The sequence below is a fragment of the Lycium ferocissimum genome, chromosome 7, assembly GCF_029784015.1.
Source record: "Lycium ferocissimum isolate CSIRO_LF1 chromosome 7, AGI_CSIRO_Lferr_CH_V1, whole genome shotgun sequence".
Classification (NCBI taxonomy): Eukaryota; Viridiplantae; Streptophyta; class Magnoliopsida; order Solanales; family Solanaceae; genus Lycium; species Lycium ferocissimum.
The window spans coordinates 29,178,866-29,196,673 of NC_081348.1; the positions used below are offsets into that span (position 1 = coordinate 29,178,866).

Here is a 17,808-nt window from a genome sequence, read left to right on the forward strand (position 1 = left end):
GGTGATGGCATAAATGAGGCAAACTATTGATGAGTGGCATAAATGAGTCATTTCCGATAGTTCGATGGCCTATGGCCTATTTGAGCCTTTTCCGTTAAAAGAATTAAACACCCATCATTATTTTAATATTTATACTACATTCAGACACAGGTTTTCGAAACCAAAAGTTGAAGATCTTAATGTCATGGTATCTAAGCGGGGAAATATATAAGTAGCTTAAGCTCAAGGCATATTCCCTTCAGTTTCATAAATGTGGTATAAACTAACGTAATACCTTAGGAAAAAAAAATTAAGAAAAAAGATACAAAAGTACATTTAGTAGGGTTTTATCTCATAACCTTAAGGTATTAAACCCAACACTTAACCAGTGCTCCACACAGTTTAGTTTGACCATGTATTCATTCAGTTAATATTAGATATATTTTAAGGATTATATACATAATATACCGAGTTTTGTCGGATGACCATGTGTTCATGTGACCCAAATTTTCTATACAGATTCGCCCCCGCTTCACAGCACCTTTGAGAGTTGAAGCTTCAAAATTGAGTTTTTTGTTTGTTAATCTAATTAGCTTTGGTAATCCTTTATATTACAATGTATTTTTCACTGGATTGGTTATTTCCTCAACTAAGTGATTGTACTTGGAACCTTTTCTATTTTGTAACATGTCTCTTCATGAGGAATTTTGTATTTGTGGTCACCAACGGTGTTCTGAAAATGAGTCCGATTCTAGAAATGGAGTTCAACTATCAGAGGATGTTGTGGGATGCCCTCCAGTATTGAAGGGGGGACTGCAGAGGAGTTTTCAAGGAGTTTTCATAGTGTTGTCATGACAAATGATAGTGAAGCAGTTGGTGGTTGGGACAAACGGGAGCAAATTTGGTATTTATTGCTAAATACATTGTATGCCCCGATTTTTCATTTGTAAACCTTGAATGCTAGCGCTACAGTAACATGGAGATTTTTGTGATGCTAGGTGTTGTATATCTCCAATTTTTTTTTTTATTATTATTATTTTTTTTTTTTAACCTCTTTACGTCTTTATTCTTCCTCTTAATATGTTGCTTCTTTCTCTTTCGATTGCTTTCAGATTACCTCAGCGAGGACGTTCTTTGAGTGATTTCATCACGTTAGAGATCTAAAAGAGGTAAAGTACTTGGCTATTGAACAGTACTGGTACGTTTTAGGAATTTTGCCATCTTCCCCTTCATCATGGACTACCATTGAATCCATAGAAGGTATCCAATTTGCCGATGGCTGTTATTCTCGTGGCTTTGGCTCTTTCGTTAATTAATTTTGCACATGCATGTGGTGATTTGATTACATTGTGTCAAGTTCGCAGCAATCTATGGTACTAATTAGATGAATCCGATGAGCGTACAGAAAGAATATATGAACAAAATCTAAAAAGGTAAGTAACACACTCAAGTTCTATAAAAAAAATTGTTTCCGTTTCAGCTTAATGATGTTTCCTATTGAACCTCACAAAAATGAGTTGCTTTAGATTTTCTTACAAAATCTGGACAGAGCCAGTTTATCATGATTTTGAAGTCTTTAAATATGCAACACAAAGTTTGCATTTAATTCTCTGGAGAAAATCTTATTATTACTTGTGTTCTATGATCCATATTAAAGAAACTCTATCAAAATGAATTTATAAAGCTCTGTGAGGTCACGGCTATTTGCACAAGTCAAGAAGCACTTCCAACATAGCTTTCAGTGGGGTTCGTCTAGAACTGAACTGAAGTGTTCACTCAGGCACCATCTATTACTGGACCCATCCCTTTCCTTTGATAATATGTCTAATCTACTAAAAGGTGCATTGACTCCAAAGAAGTTTGAGTCTGCCTTCATTGCATAACTTTTGGGCTTTAAAGTGTCAAAATAATTGTATCAAAATTCAAGAACCAAAAAAGATTATATCATTCAAGATTCGACTTTTTGTTGACAGGTAGCTCCACTTCTAATGCGACATGGAAGAATTGTGGATGCTATGGAAAAGGAAGAAGGTAGTGTGGTTGATTAAGACGATCCTTGAGGAATGAGACCCCTGGTGTCACTAGCCAAACAATAGATTCAAGGCAAACTTGCTAAATACTGAAGATGAAGTATGTTCAATTTGATGAAAGTACTTGCTACTTCCGATGCTTTATTACTATGTGAATTTTGTATATATGAACCGATGTGTTCATTATAAAATTAGATTATAATAGGTTGGTTAGTGTTGGAGTAACTTTCGGGTGAGCGCTATGTTTCAATTGTTCAGCTCTAAAACAAGCTTTAAAGGTGGGATTCTCCTCTAAGGGAAGGAGTGGAGTAGAGTTTTAGCTTTAATCTTAATAGACTTTTCTATTTTAATGTATATTGGAACACTTCCAGTTTTACTGTTTTCTCGACTTATTGTTGTTCCAGTACTAAAACCTAGAGGATGATGTCGAGTAGTCAATGGATTTTAGAACAAGGATATCCACAGGCGCTGACACCGGAAGCAAAGCTATGTGTTGGAGCTCTTCTTTTGTCTGGAAAATGGCATTCCTGCTATAAACCTAGACTTCTTTTTAACTTTTAACTTTGAACTCTATGTAAAACGAACTTAAATAGTTCAATATGAAAATTGTGAAAAAATAGTAGAGTTTTGTTGTTTTTTGTCTTGCTAGAGGTGATGGTGTTCATGTAACTTAAATTGTCTACTATTGTTTCTATAACTTAAAGGTCCATCATTAGGCTCAAATATTTCATCTCTGTTATTGGGCCCATGCGCAGCACAAGCAAACGGTATCTAGCGGTGCATAGAATCTGTAGCATCCTTTTCAAGAAAAATTTTGACGTTTTTCTAGCTGCACCTCTTTGTAGTTGTGATGTTGGCGATACATATGCATTTTAGATATATGGTTTTGTTATGATAAACATGAAATAAAAGATGCATAACTAGTCAAACATTATAAAAAAGGCTAAAGTGATTAAAACACCTCTAAATTTGGCACGAATTACAACTTTAGTCCCCAAATTGTTGATGCACTTCAAGACACTCCTAAGCTTTGCTAACTGAATTTTAATTCACCCCCGAATTGACACATGGCATAGCAAGTGTGCCCAAACTCCTACACGCGCGTGAGAGCTTCCACATCAATTTTTTTTTTTTTTTAAACAAGAAGAATCAATTTCATTTTACATTTCCCTTTAAATTTTTTTCCTATTCCAACATCTAAATCATCCCCTTCCTCCATTAAAAAGTGGATTTTTTTAAAATAAAAAAAAACTAATTCTTTTTAAAAATGTGGAAAACCCATTTTTTAAAAAATAAATCTGGACAGGATTTTTTATTAAAAAATTTGGAACTTTTTAAATCTGGAAAACTGAATTTTTCTTAAAAAAATGTGCAAAACAAAAAATCTGGAAAATTGATTTTTTTATTTATTTAAAAACCTGGAAAACTAAATAAACCAGTTTTTCTAAAAAAAAAAAAATCTGGAAAATTGAATAATTAAAAGCCTGGACTTTTTAAAATCTGGAATACTGATTTTTTTTAAGAATAAAGTGGAAAACTAACAATTTTTTTTCTAAATTTAAAAAATAATCTAATCCCATATATATATTTTTTTAAATGGGTTTTCCACATTTAACAAAAAATCAGTTTTTCCATATTTATATAAAACTCCAGTTTTAATCAACTGTTTTCCAGTTCTTTTTTAAAGAAGTGTCCTAAAAGAATCATGAAAATATGAATTTTTTAGGACACTTTTTAAAAAAATATCAAGTTTTCAATTTTTTTTTTAGCAAAAAATCCATTTTTAAGATATTTTAATTAAAAATCTAGTTTTCCATTTTTTTTTTTTTAAATCAAGTTTTCCAGATTAAAAAAAAAATCTATTTTTTCAGATTTTTTATAAAAAAAAAAATAATTACCATTTTTTCAAAAAACAACTTATCTACATGGAGGACACCTTACGAAAATGCCAAGTGGACAGCGAGTGCATTCCACTTGCTGCTAGGGGTGAGCATGGTACAGTATGGTACGGTATTTGAAATTTCGGTTCAGTAACTTCGATTTTCGGTTTCTAAAAATACTATACCATTACCATACCAAAATAATTCGGTATGGTTCGGTATCTCTAAGTTTGGTTTCGGTATTTTCGGTAACCAAAGTTTGTTTGACTTCAACTTACATATATATTTGTTTGACTTCAACTTATATATATACTCATATAATAAAGGATTATGACTTCGACTTTTCAAGGAACGGCTCAATTATATTAAATTGACACCTTACACATGTAGACATATTCAAAAGAAAGTACAAGCAATTTTCTTCGTTATTCAATTACGCAAAAAAGACAATTGAATCACGATAGAGAAGTCGAAGTTACAAAGTCTAAACAATATTAACCAAAATTGAGCATAATCCTTAGTCTTGTACAATTTTATATCAAAAATTCCATTCAGTGACATCCAAAATCTAACTTGAATGAGATGTATTTTTTGTACAAAAACTAGTCTATATATTTAATAGTATTAAATATAATATATTTATGGATGGTATATGTAGTATAAACTTCGGTACGGTATACGGTATCTCGGTATTCTTTCTATAGATACCAAATACCGTACCGAATACCAAATAATATTAAAATGAATACCAAATACCATAATATCGAAACCGCGGTATTACAAATTTCGGTTTCGGTATGGTATTCAACATATGTCGTACCATGCCCACCCCTACTTGCTGTGGCATGTCAATTCGGGGGTGAATTAAAATTCAGTTAGCTAAGATTAGGGGTATTTTTAAGTGTGGCAATAGTTCAGGGACTAAAGTTGCAATTCGTGCCAAGTTTTGGAGTGTTTTAGTCACTTCAGCCTACAAAAATGGAAAAGATGAAAAATTTATATGCTTAAAAGTCGTATATATCATCTCTTTATTTTGGCAGTAATGCCTATTTGATTTTGACTTCCATGTTTTACAATGTTATGTTAGCTGAGGTTTTTGTATATTATAGAAGTCTTTTGGTTAAATTGTTATTAAGTTTGCCTGTGGTCTTTTGCTCTTTTCTTTTTGTTTACACGTCCTGCTCTAGCAATATATGGGTAAGTTTCTTCGTTTTATCTTTGCTTTGGTACTTTAAGTTAATCCTGTAGTGAATCCAAAGTGAAAAACCTGTTTGAGTACATGGCTATCATTTTCGTGACTTTCAGGTATAAAATTAAAAAGGTTGATTTTGCTAAATGTTTTTTAGTACTAATTATTTGTTCTCCAGCTTGATTGTGAATTGATATTTTGTTTGGCCCCGATATAGTAATATTATAATAGTTAGATTTTGAAAGAAATTGTCCTTGAGTTATTTTAGCAGCTCGCTTAGATCTTCACAGTGTCAATTATAGTATATGAAAGAACATTCTGCCTTGATTTGCTTGTGATTATTTGATTTAGCTTTAAAAAAAAAGTAGAAAAATATTATTATCACTATATGTCTTTGTTGAAAATGTGCTTAATACCAGGGGCGGAGGCACATGACGCCAAGCAGTGTTACCCGACATCGCTTGGCCGGAAATATTTTTTATTTATATATACATAAATAATCTGGCGAACCAAAACATATACTGGTTATATATAAATAAAATGACACTGCTCGATAAAAGTGCTTCCGTCCGCGTCTTTGATTTAGGCTTTAGTGTTACTATCGAGGTCAACTATTTGAATCTGGTCAGCCCTAATGACTTTTTAAAAAAAAAATCAGCATTGTTTAGAAAATTTACTGAAGTCGGGTCTTGATCATTTGACGCCTACCCAAAAATAAAGTTTCTAAACCTAGTAAACCAACATCCATCAAATTCATATTGCTGCAAAAAATAAGTTATTGTCTTTCATGAGCTTATGAGGTTTTTTTTTATGACTTAACAACAACAACATATTAGTAATCCCATTGGCAATGCCGGGGAAGCTATAGAGTACGTTTCAAAAATAGAAGCTAATCGAGGAAGACCTCGGCTTAAGAAAAGCATAAGAAAGGTCGGTTTGGGCAAACAACTCAAAGCAATTATGAAAATGAAAACAATGAAAGTAAATAAGCCATTATAAACCAACAAATACTCGCGAGAAATCAAGAGACAAGAAACTATAGAGCAATATAACTACTCGTGAAAAGGATAAATGCGACTACCTACACACTTCTACCCTAATATGAGTCCTCCATACCCTCTATCTGAAAGGTCATATCCTCGGTAAGTAGGAAATGCGCCATGACCCAAATCTAATCACTTCCCCCCGATACTTTTCGAAATTACCTCAATTCCGAACCGTCGGCTACCAGCTCCTCGCACCTCGACTCTGGGCGTGTGCATCTCTCCGCGTCACGTTCCCAAAACCATCTCAAATTTCGGCTTCCCATCTTGTCTTTTGGAGGCTATTAAGGCTTGTCTTGGATGACTCCATTCCTAATCTATCGAGGCCTCCTAGTGTGCCCACGCATCCATCGCAAGCATTCTCATTTCCGCCACTTTCGCTTGTGAACATGAGATTTCTTGGACGGTCAACACTCCGCCCCGGAAAATATAGTTCGAACCACCGCTTGTAGAACTTGCCTTTAAGTTTTGGTGGCACCTTCTTGTCACACAACACTCTGGAGGCAAGTCTCCATTTCATCCACCCTGCACCAATACGGTGTGTGACGTCATCATCAATCTCCCCATTTCCTTGTATGATAGACCCAAGATACTTGAAACTATCTTTCTTCTCGTGACTTCGGTGCCAAGCTTCACTTCCACGTTAGCCTCACGCACTATACCACCGAACTTGAACTCCAATTACTCCGTCATTGGTCCTACTCAACTTGAACCCTTTAGACTCCAGTTTGTCTCCAAACCTCCGAGGTTAACCCCGCCGCGAGACTCGTCAATCAAAGACTATGTCATCCGCAAATAACATACACCATGGCACCTCACCTTGAATTTGCCGCATCAATCCATCCATCACCAAGGAGAATAAAAATGGGCTAAGAGCTAATCCCTGGTGCAACCCCATCACCACTGGAAAGTGCTCTGAGTCTCCTCCCATAGTCCTTACCCTGGTCTTGGCCCCATCATACATGTCCTTGATCGCCCTAATGTACACCTCTAGCCTCCAAGCATCTCCATAGAACCTCTCTCGGCACTTTGTCGTATGCCTTTTCTGGTCGATGAATACCATGTGCAAGTCCCTCTTCCTCTGAGCTCCACCGCCTCCGTACAAGATGAATAGCTTATATAGTTGAGCGCCCCGGCATGAATTCGAGCTGGTTCTCTGAGATAGACACGCCTCTCCTCACCCTCATCTCCACCACCCTTTCCCGCACTTTCATAGTGTGGCTTAGCAGCTTGATCCCTATGTAGTTGTTGTAACTTTGAATGTCGCCCTTATTCTTGTACAATGGAATCATTGTACTGCATCGTCATTCCTCGGGCATCTTAGCTGTCTTAAAGATGACATTAAAGAGTCGAGTCAACCACTCCAAACCTGCCCTGCCTGCAGTCTTCCAAAATTTCCCAGGATTCTCATCAGGCCCGATCGCTCTTCCCCTACTCATCCTGCGAACAGCACCCTTAACTTCCTCAACCTTTATACTTCTACAATATCCAAAATCACGACACCTCTCGGAGTACTCTAAATCTCCCAACACAATATCTATGTCCCCTTCGTCGTTTCGCAGTTCGTGGTGGAAGATGACCGCCATCTCCGTTGTGTAACGAGAGCGTCCTCCACCGCACCACCGCCATCCTCGTCCTTGATACACTTCACCTAATCCAAGTCACGCGCCCTCTCTCCCTCGCCTTGGTTGGTCGCACAACTTCTTATCCCCGCCTTTTGTCCTCTAGTTCGCATACAAAAAGATTCAAAGTTTGTCGTCTTTGCCGCCGTAACCGCTAATTTTGCCTCCTTCCTCGCTATCTTATACAACTCCCTATTCGTTCGCTTCTTCTCATCATCCTTGCTGTTTACCAACTTTGCACACACCACCTTTTTTGCTTCCACCTTCTCTTGAACTTCTCCATTCCACCACCAGTCCCCTCGGTGCCGACCACGGCTACCCTTCGAGACCCCCAGCACCTCTCTAGCTGCTTCCCTAATGCAACTGGCCGTCCTATCCCACATGTCGGTCGCCTCCCCACTACTCTCCCAGGCTCTCATAGCCCTCAACTTCTCCCCCATCTCCAGGGCACCCGTCATGGTCAAACTCCCCCATTTGATCCTAGGCCTGTCATCCACGACCCTCTTTCTCTTCCTCATCTTGATTTCCAAATCCATCACCAAGAGCTTATGCTGGGTCGTTAGATTCTCACTCGGAATCACCTTGCGCTTCTTTACAAAGACCTTTATCGTCCTTTTGAGTAAAAAGTCTATCCGAGTCTTAGCCACCGAACTACGAAAGGTTACCTTTTCCTCCTTCTTCGGGAAACTCGAATTGGCTACCACCACCAAAGGCTTTTGCGAAATCCAACAGTGCAACTCCTCCTCCGTTCCTGTCCCCAAAACCACAACCTCCATGCGCATCGTCATATCCCCCGAAATTGACCCAATGTGCCCATTGAAATCTCTTCCGATGAATAGCTTCTCAGTGGGCGGTATACCTCCCATCATCTCGTCCAAATCCTCCCAAAAACGTCTTTTCTCCTCCTTACCCAAGCCCGCTTGCGGCGTGTAAGCACTAATAATGTGCAAAATAAACCCTCCAACGACCAGCTTAATCGTCATCAACCTATCACTGACCCTCTTAACCCCTACCACCTATTCTCTTAGGTCATTATCTACTAAAATGCCTACCCCATTCCTATCCCTCGACCTACCTGAGAACCATAACTTATACTCATCCACATCTTTAGCCCTGGATCTTACCCATTTAGTCTCCTGGACACAAGCTATATTAATCCTCCTCTTCTTAAGAATCTTAACTAGTTCGATGGACTTCCCCGTTAGAGTCCCAATACTCCAAGACCCTACTCGCAGACTAGAGACTCCCTTAACTCACCTACCCACTCTAACCCTCACCTCCGTCCAAGAGCGTGACCCTAGTCCACCATCGTCTATCAAAGCTAGTAAAGTAAATATAAACTACTCGACCAGGCAGGAATCAATAATAAAACACAAGTTAGTAATAATCTAGATGAAAGTGTAACTACTACGCCAAGAACGAAACAAGTAATGCAAGAATGCAAATTACCTGCAAGGATAAAAGACAGAGAATTAAAAAAATAAAAATAAAAATAAAAAACCGGAGGTACCAACTTCCGATTAGACCCATGCTCACGCCGGAACAGACGTTCACGCGTAAAAACAATGTTCACGCCGGAATCACTGTTCACGACGGGAAACTCGAATCTGTCGGACCAAAGAGAAGGAGAGAAGGAAGGAGAGGAAAGAAGAGAAGAGAAGAGAAAGAAGATAGGAGAAGAAGAGGAGTGGGGGTGGAGGTGGGTATAGGGCTGTCACAAACCCTAGGAGAGAGACAACTTACCTGGAGAGGCCGCCGGAGGAGGTTCTTTGGCCGGAGTCGGGGGGGTGGGCGAGGGGGGGTGGGGGATGGGAACTTATATATATTATATTGGTTTATAGAGAGAGAGAGAGAGAGAGAGAGAGAGAGGTCTTATTGACTTGTATTATAAAAATTATTTAGTAATATTTTCAATGAGTGTATCATAGATACATTTCAAAACTAGAAGCTCATCGAGGAGAGTTGTAATTTTATACTTAAATTGTGTTTTTCTAAACTATGATGTCATTATAGTGATTTATAAGTTATTATCTTTGTTGAGCTTCTGAGTAGTTATTTTGTGACTTATAAAAAAAAGTATTTAGTAATATTTGTAATGAGTTTATTACGAATACGTTTTAAAAAATAGAAGCTCATCGAAGAGAGTTGTAGTTTAACACCTTAATTGTATTTTCTAAATTACGTTGTCGTTATAGTGACTTATTCATTTGTTCACTTCAGAAGTGGCTCAAGTGGGGAGACTAGTGAAGTCTTCGCTTTAGGCCCCTATTGAGGCTCCAATTTTTTTTTTTTTTAATTAAGTGTCAATTTCATGATTTGAGCTTCGCTTAAATAATATTGTAGTTTGTAGAAATATAAAAAAATAAACAATAAAAAAAAACTGTTTACTTTTATTGTAAAAATATTTTAGAATTTTGCATTAGACTACTCATATCTTCATATTAGTAAATAAATTTTATACAACAATATCCTACATATTGTATTGCTAACACATGGTTCACATCTTATTAACTTGAATTAATACTTACTAATATAAATGATAGCAATAATATTATTAAGTGAAATTAAAGACTTTATGTTGTTAAGGATATACACTATAAACAAAAGTATGAAAAAACGTATAAGCCTCTTATTAAAAGTACTTTTTTTTAAAATTAAAATTCTTTAAATATCGACACTGCTTGCAAAAAATTCTGCGTACGCCACTGCTTAATACAATTTGATCTAAGATTGAGAATAGTGATGCCAGGGAGTCATACTCCATCTCTTAAGTCCATCTCTAGATTGAGAGTGTTCAGGGGTATTTTCGTCCTAATATATTAACTTGATACATTGAAGGACAAAACTTAAAAGACCAGCTCAAAATAGGGACATTTGTGCCAATGACCCAAAATAAATAGAAAAATAAGCCTGCCACTTAGGAAAAAACTTTTGGGTCCTTCCACCCATTTCTTCGGGATATATATTTCTATTATATATAAGCCATTAAGGGGTACGAACACTGCACTAATCATTTGTACAACAAGCACCATAAAGTGTACCATAAAAAGCTCAGCTACTCCTGTCCCACTTCAATTGTTAACACATGTTCCATTTGCTCCATAGTCCACGTGTACGATCAACTCCATTCATCTAGAAAATTTGAGGAGAGGAATGCCCTTGGATTTGAAGCATACCAGCTTCCCAAATCCTCTGCGCCATCAAGACTTGCCTGTTCCACCTGCAATCCAGCATCCTCAAGTCAACCGAAGTTGTTCCCTCTGCGCCATCAAGACTTGCCTGTTCCACCTGCAATCAAAGAAAATGAAGTAGGCGGTAGGCTGTTGCAACTGATTCTTGTTGTTTTGTTTTGTGTGAATTTAGTTATAGTGTAGCATGATTTCAATTTTCTTCTTGTCTCTGCTTGGTCTATTTCCTAATTCTAGATAAAGCTGATTCTTGCAGCTTTATTATTATTATTGTAATTATTTGTTGCATTGATCATATATTTACATTTTTAATGCACACCAGGTTTTTGAAAAAATGTCACCCTTAGAAAGTCAGACTTTCTTTGCACAATTGTGCAGTAAAGATTTCGATTTTGTATACATTTTAAGTTCTTCCAGTGTACACTTATGTTAAAGGGAACGCACAGTATGCGCTTTGCAGGGAGGACAACTTCAAGTAGTTTCTACAATGCAAAAGGAATTAATCGTGTGGCATTGTAATAGAAATTGGATGTTCTTCAAAGCTGTTTCTCAAAATATGTGAATCTTCTTTCCCCTGTTCAATCAAAGGTTCTGTAGAGTATTGCACTAACACATCTACTGTAATCCTAAATAGTTAGTTTCTCACATGTGATCAATTACACTGTAGGGATGCTTTTAACGGCAGTGAATACGACTTTTCATGAATCCATGGTGCATGTCTATGATAATCTTCAATATTTAACTTCTACATGTAATCTACTACATTGTAGCGATGATATAAAAGTTGAATATGGCAGGAAGAAGAAAATTTTCATGAAGCTGAATGATCATCCAATACATATTTGTGGCAGAGAAATCCACCGGAAATTTAGGTACATATACTTCTCAATGGCTTCTTCTTTGAATGATGTTAATCTATTTGTGATTCTCTAGATAAGCACACCTTCCCCATTGCTATTTTGATGGAAACCTAGCTTGATCTGTAAAAGATTATTGTATTTTCTACCAGCAGCTTATCATAGTTCAAGATGGCCAACCTCATCTTGGCTTATGAATTAATGGACAAATGCTGTTGCTTGTAATTACCCTCTTTTTCCATGCCTTAACATCGTTCTTCCTTTTACCGTGCCTTATTTATGTTTGTTCACTACTCTGCATTTAACGCTTTTGTAAGATACTCCTCCTTTCTTTAGTTTGTAAGGTACTCCTCCTCATACCTATAAATAACAAAATGTAGATATCACTAATACTTTTTGAAGTGGCAAGGTCATGTAACAAGGCCATAGTTAATGAATCATATAAAACAGTAGAGTGTTGGATTTTTAAGTAGTGAAGGGGCACTTTAAGAAAGAAAAGGCATGCGTAGCATTAGAAACTGTAAATGTATCAGAGGGACAAATTTTCTTAGAAAAAGTCCTTTGGACAAACTTTCTGTAAAAGCCATGGCATCTTAGAAAATGAATGTGCTTGAATTTCTATTGAGAGCTCTGTCTAATTGACAAGAAAAGTTATGATGTTTAATAGATAGTCCCTTTGGGTACATTTGATGTATCGGATATGATGTCTAATCGACAAAAAATGTTAACTAACTACCTACCTCTTTAACCTAGCATTAGTTATATTTAGAAAAATTGACTACTGCAATGACTGTTTATAAGTTATTCTGGAAGTATATCATTACTCATCGGCCCAAATTTTTGCAGCCGTGGGAGCTATATTATGGTGTATTGCTTATGATGTTGCAAACAATAATTTCTCACATATTTTTTGACGTACAAGGTATGCACTATTTATCGTATACTCAGAAGTATTTGCTACTGGAATGCAAGGACATAGATGTGTGATTATGCTATAAATTAAATGCTTAGATCAACACAGGACAAGCACAAGAACCACGAGAAGTGAAACTTGCTTAAGATCCAAGAGCATATTTTGTATAGTCTTATACAATAAATAAGGTTTGCCAGTTCTTACTGTTTTCAGATTTTTTTACCTATAATAACAGTGTCTTTGGATTAGCATTTGATGCTAAATGTCTTTTTGAGTGTTTCCCTAACCTACTGGTTGGGAAGTTTTTAGTCATAACTTTCAAATATAACAAGATTATAGTGATGAATTTATTCCAATATCTTAACTTCCCTTTCAGAATTTTCCTCAAACTTGAAGTAGGTTTTTTCTGACTCATTGGACTCTGTGTTCAGATAAGCTGAAGTCAGCTCCAAATTCAATTGCTCTAGTGACGGTAAACAGCATCTAGATTCCATAAAGTTCATTATCCCCATTCGGTTCAACAGTTATTCAACTAAGTCTCTCTTTAATCTTTTGTGAGTACATGTATGCACCATCATTATCATTATCAAGAAAAAGTGGTCAAGAAATATCTAAAGAACCTTTTAAAAATTTCAACCAGCATATATATAAAAAGAAATTTTCCGATGTTCGTGACCCCTATAATTAAAGTATTGATGTACGACTTACTGACTTCACTGTGCCTATATGACATTAAACATTAATTATAATATTAGAAGAACATAAAATCCACATTTCTGGAATTGGTCAAGTTGGTCGTTATCAATATTGCATTGCATTGTATTATGGTATGTAAATAAATCCTTCCAACCTATATAGTTACTGCTTCTGCTGTAATTGCTTACCATAAGATTACTATAAATAACTTCAAAACATTTTATATCTTTGCTTCTCCTTCCCTTCACCTCTAATATTCTTATGTTATTAAAGAAGAGAAAAAAGCTTAGTAAGTTGTTGGTTGGAATGTCTGTTCTCAATCGAGGTAAGAATTGTACTTCAAGCTAGGGTAGCGAAAACTAAATTTAATTGTTGTTTATTTCTTAAATCTTTATAGTTGAGACTTTTAATAAATGTCAAAATTTCCATGTTTCTTAGATATCTTCAAGAAAGTAAGTAATCTTAATTTATGACCTTCTTCCTAGATAAGTTGTATGTCATCTTAAGTGGATTCTATCTACCTTTTTTATGATCTGGTTAAGAACAAAATTGGTTACTTGATCCATTTTTTCCCTTGATATTAAGAACAAAAATGCATAATTTAAGGAGAATATATTTGTCAAAAGGAGTTGCTGCCATGCTGATCAAGAAAGGAGTGTGCAACACAAAGAATCTGGTATATTGTATCAGCTTGAGTATGATGGGTCATCTGAATTGAGGGTAATTTGAGTAGGTATCATTTCTCATATTTATATGTACTTTTTAGCTTTATGGTTGAAAAATGTTTGTGAAGAGCATAAGATTGTAATAGTTAATAGTAGGAGTTTCACTGCAGCCAGTTTGTTGTACACGCCAGTACACTGGTTTAGTTTCATAGCAACAAGGTGACTCTACTATGTTACTTATGTTAATTCTTTATAGTTTCTCAAACAAGCAAATTATTTGCCCTTTGGTAGTTTGAAATGGGCTTTGTAATTTATATTTGCTGGTTACAGAAAAAAATCTAACTCTTTCCATGACATGTGGTTGATATTTCAAATAAAGACGCTTTAAGATCGATGGAAATTACTTGCATTAGCATTACAAGAAATGCGTAGTTTTTGAGCTCCACTTTGTGTAATACAACTACAGTATGGTACATAAAATATCTTCTTTTTCAATAATGCGTGATGACCGTTAGAATATTGATCGACATTGTCTACCATTCTTTACTGAAAGGCTTAATATTAAACTACAAAATTACATTAACCATGTCGGGCCCGTCCATCGCACGGGCAAGCGTTGCTAGTATATATATATGTAAAATTTTCATAAAACTACTTATTTACAGATATTCTAAAAATAACATAACTATAACGTTATAATACTCTTTATCACAAAATATAGCTATATTTCTATATTTTTCCGGTATACTTATAGTGTAAATATAACGAAATATTTACGAAATCGAAATTGCTATATTTATGGAAACAAAATCTGTACCAATTTAAATTTTGGGCTTTATTGCCCCGATTCACGCAAAATCATCCCATTCCATATCTGATCTCATATCTCATTGACTTGACTACACAAATTCAAAAAAATTTGAATTCAAAAGTTACATTCATATTTTTAACCAAAAATAAAAGATTCAATGATTAGTTAAGGAATTACAAATTTTATGCCGGACCCCTTGATACTTATGCCTTATGAGCAGACTTGGCATAAGTATGCCGGTCCGCATAACTTTGATAATTCCTTCACAAAGTTATGCCGGTGAGGGCATACTTTTAATGGGCAAACTTTTTTCGGCCTTATAAGGCAAACTTTGAAGGAATTATAAGTTATGGAAAACTTACGCCTTTCGGTAAGGATAAGTATAGTTATCGTATTTTTAATTCCTTTACAAATTTATGCCGGTGGGGGCATACTTTTAATGGACAAACTTTCCTTTGAAAAGTTAAAAAAAAAATATATATATGTTTATGGACCCGCATACTTAAGTCCGCCATAAGGCATAAGTACTGCCGGTCCCATGATTTTGGTAATTCCTTCACAAGTGTATGCCGTTGGGGCATACTAAATTTAAACTCGCCAGAATTTTTTTTAATATTTGTTTTTCGTATATTTGGGCTATATTTTAGTTGCATTTGTATAGTCGGTATATAAATCCGTCGTTTATGCGTTAACTATATTTCATATATTTTTTATATATATTTGAAGTGTATTTAGATGAAATTTTAACTTTTGTACACACTGCTAACCATAAAAAATGGACTTATGAAATATATCTATAATATTTTATTATAGCCAACCAAACTGGTTAGATAATGCTTTGTTAAAAATTCATATCAACTTTTCAAAATTATTATTATTAAAATAACATACTCTTGAAAGAAACAACAAAAAAAAAAAATGTAGTTTAACATTAATCATTAAAAAATATCACCGCCATAACATATGTCCAAAATTAATTTCCCTTTGGAATATTGCAAAAGTCTTCAACCAACTAGGCCTATTGTTCAACATGAAAATCAAAACACAAAAGACTTGGTGGCCGTAATGATTTCTTAAAATTTCCCCTCGTGGAATGGTTTCATTCGTTTAAAGGGCAATTGGTCTTGGAGGTACCATCCGTGGCAATCAATCTTGATGCATTACATGTTTGACTTATCCCATGCATACGGAAAGGCACAGCACCGTATTGCATATGTACGAGGAAATTTCTTATTGGGCCGTAGTACTTGAGCTATATTCCGCTCCATGTTGGTGCCTATACACACCACAAATCCCGAAAAAATGATCAAAAAGGTATCTCACTTGAAATCTTCCACAAGTACATGCCGTCAACAAAATACACACGAATATACTTAAAAATCTTAAAAATGTAGTTATGAGAAGAACAATAAATTACACTTGTACAAGAAACATGTGAAAAAAATTATACACTAAACATACAAATATATACACACATAAAAAATAGTCTTTCATACATACGACAAGAAAAAAAGAACTAAATATACTGAAAATATAAGATTATCTCGCATCATCATCCTCATCCACATTATGTTTGGCTTTAGCGGTGTGATAATACCCCATTCTTGTTGATAATTTCTTGATACTTTTTAGTAAGATTCGTGAATGTATTCTTTGCTTCTTCATTGTGCTAGGTCGCATTCCATCTTTCAACCATTCCCTCATGAAATCCAACAATTTTGCCACCAAAGAAAAAATTCCCTAGCATTTATCGTAGCATTGTTTATAGATCTTAGCCATTTTTGAAGTCCGTGTCCATGTTCTTTTTATTTAGAGTTGCATGTATCCGTGTCCATTTAGGATAACCAATCTAAAACAAGTATCTCCTGGGAATTTTCTATCTATTTTGGTCACCCTTAACCCAGAGGTTGTCCGTGACCAAAATAGATTTATTGTGATAATGGGGTTTAGTAGAGAGTCTAATGGGTTTTGTATAGGTTTGTAAGTATTCAGGAGTAAATATGTTATATCTTGTAAACCTAAATTATTGAAAAGTTTAGTTATGTTCCATAAATATTAATGGAAGCTATAAAGATTGTATATATATGTATTTTGCAAACTCATATATTTTAACTAAAGAAATATAATTTGTGTTAGTACAAGTGTACAATAACAACAACAACAATCATATACCCATGTAGTCCCACAAGTGGATAGTTATATAAAAGCAAAATTTTCATTCCACTCCTTTAATATTTTAACTTCCATTTTGATGAAATTATTTAATTCAAATCAAATTTGGAACCGTAATTTGACATTATAACTTATGTATCCTAATTTTCCAAGTTATTTAATTCTAAATAAATAATCTATACATAGTTAATGAACTTTTAAGACAAATACATAATTTAACTTGTTCAGAAATAGAGAGTCGCTCCTCTCTTAATTAGGGATTGGGGTTCGAACATGGATATGGAAAAAAATCTTTGAGGAAGCGCTCCCCCGAATAGGCGCGATGCAGCTAAGGCGAATTATCCGGATTAATTGGGCTCAAATGCGGATATCGAGCACCAATCGAAAATCAAAGAACGTAAAACATGAGAAAGAGAGGTTCGATAGCTTTTGAAAAGTAGACTTTAAAAACAAAAACAAAAAAATTGACATAAATAAATAAAATTAGGACCTAAAAGTAATTAATTAAAAAGTTTTAAAAAAAATTGAAAATTATTGTAAGGACTACAAAAGTCCCAGTGCTCGATAGCTTTTAAAAAGTAGACTTTAAAAACAAAAAACAAAAAAATTGACTTAAATAAATAAAATTAGGACATAAAAGTAATTAATGAAAAAGTTTTTAAAATTTTGGGAAATTATTGTGAGGACTACAAAAGTCCTCACATTCCCTCTTATATATAATAGTAATATATATGATTCGATTAAATCTCTTCCCAAAAAAGGC

General features: G+C 35.0%; 1 protein-coding gene and 1 long non-coding RNA gene across 2 annotated transcripts in view; one reads left to right on the top strand and one right to left on the bottom strand.

Moving 5' to 3' along the window:
- LOC132064216 (signal peptidase complex subunit 3B) overlaps positions 1 to 3,407 on the bottom strand; it is a 50,000-nt gene extending 46,593 nt beyond the window's left edge. The window contains exon 1 of the mRNA XM_059457127.1: positions 3,401 to 3,407. The gene's annotated coding sequence lies outside the window, so the exon portion shown is untranslated. The remainder of the gene's footprint in view (positions 1 to 3,400) is intronic.
- Positions 3,408 to 11,146: 7,739 nt separating this feature from the next.
- On the top strand, positions 11,147 to 14,194 carry LOC132062686 (uncharacterized). Its single transcript, XR_009416231.1, has 4 exons — positions 11,147 to 11,803; positions 12,635 to 12,710; positions 13,133 to 13,265; positions 14,007 to 14,194. It is a non-coding gene; the product is annotated as an uncharacterized LOC132062686 (long non-coding RNA).
- Positions 14,195 to 17,808: the final 3,614 nt, after the last annotated feature.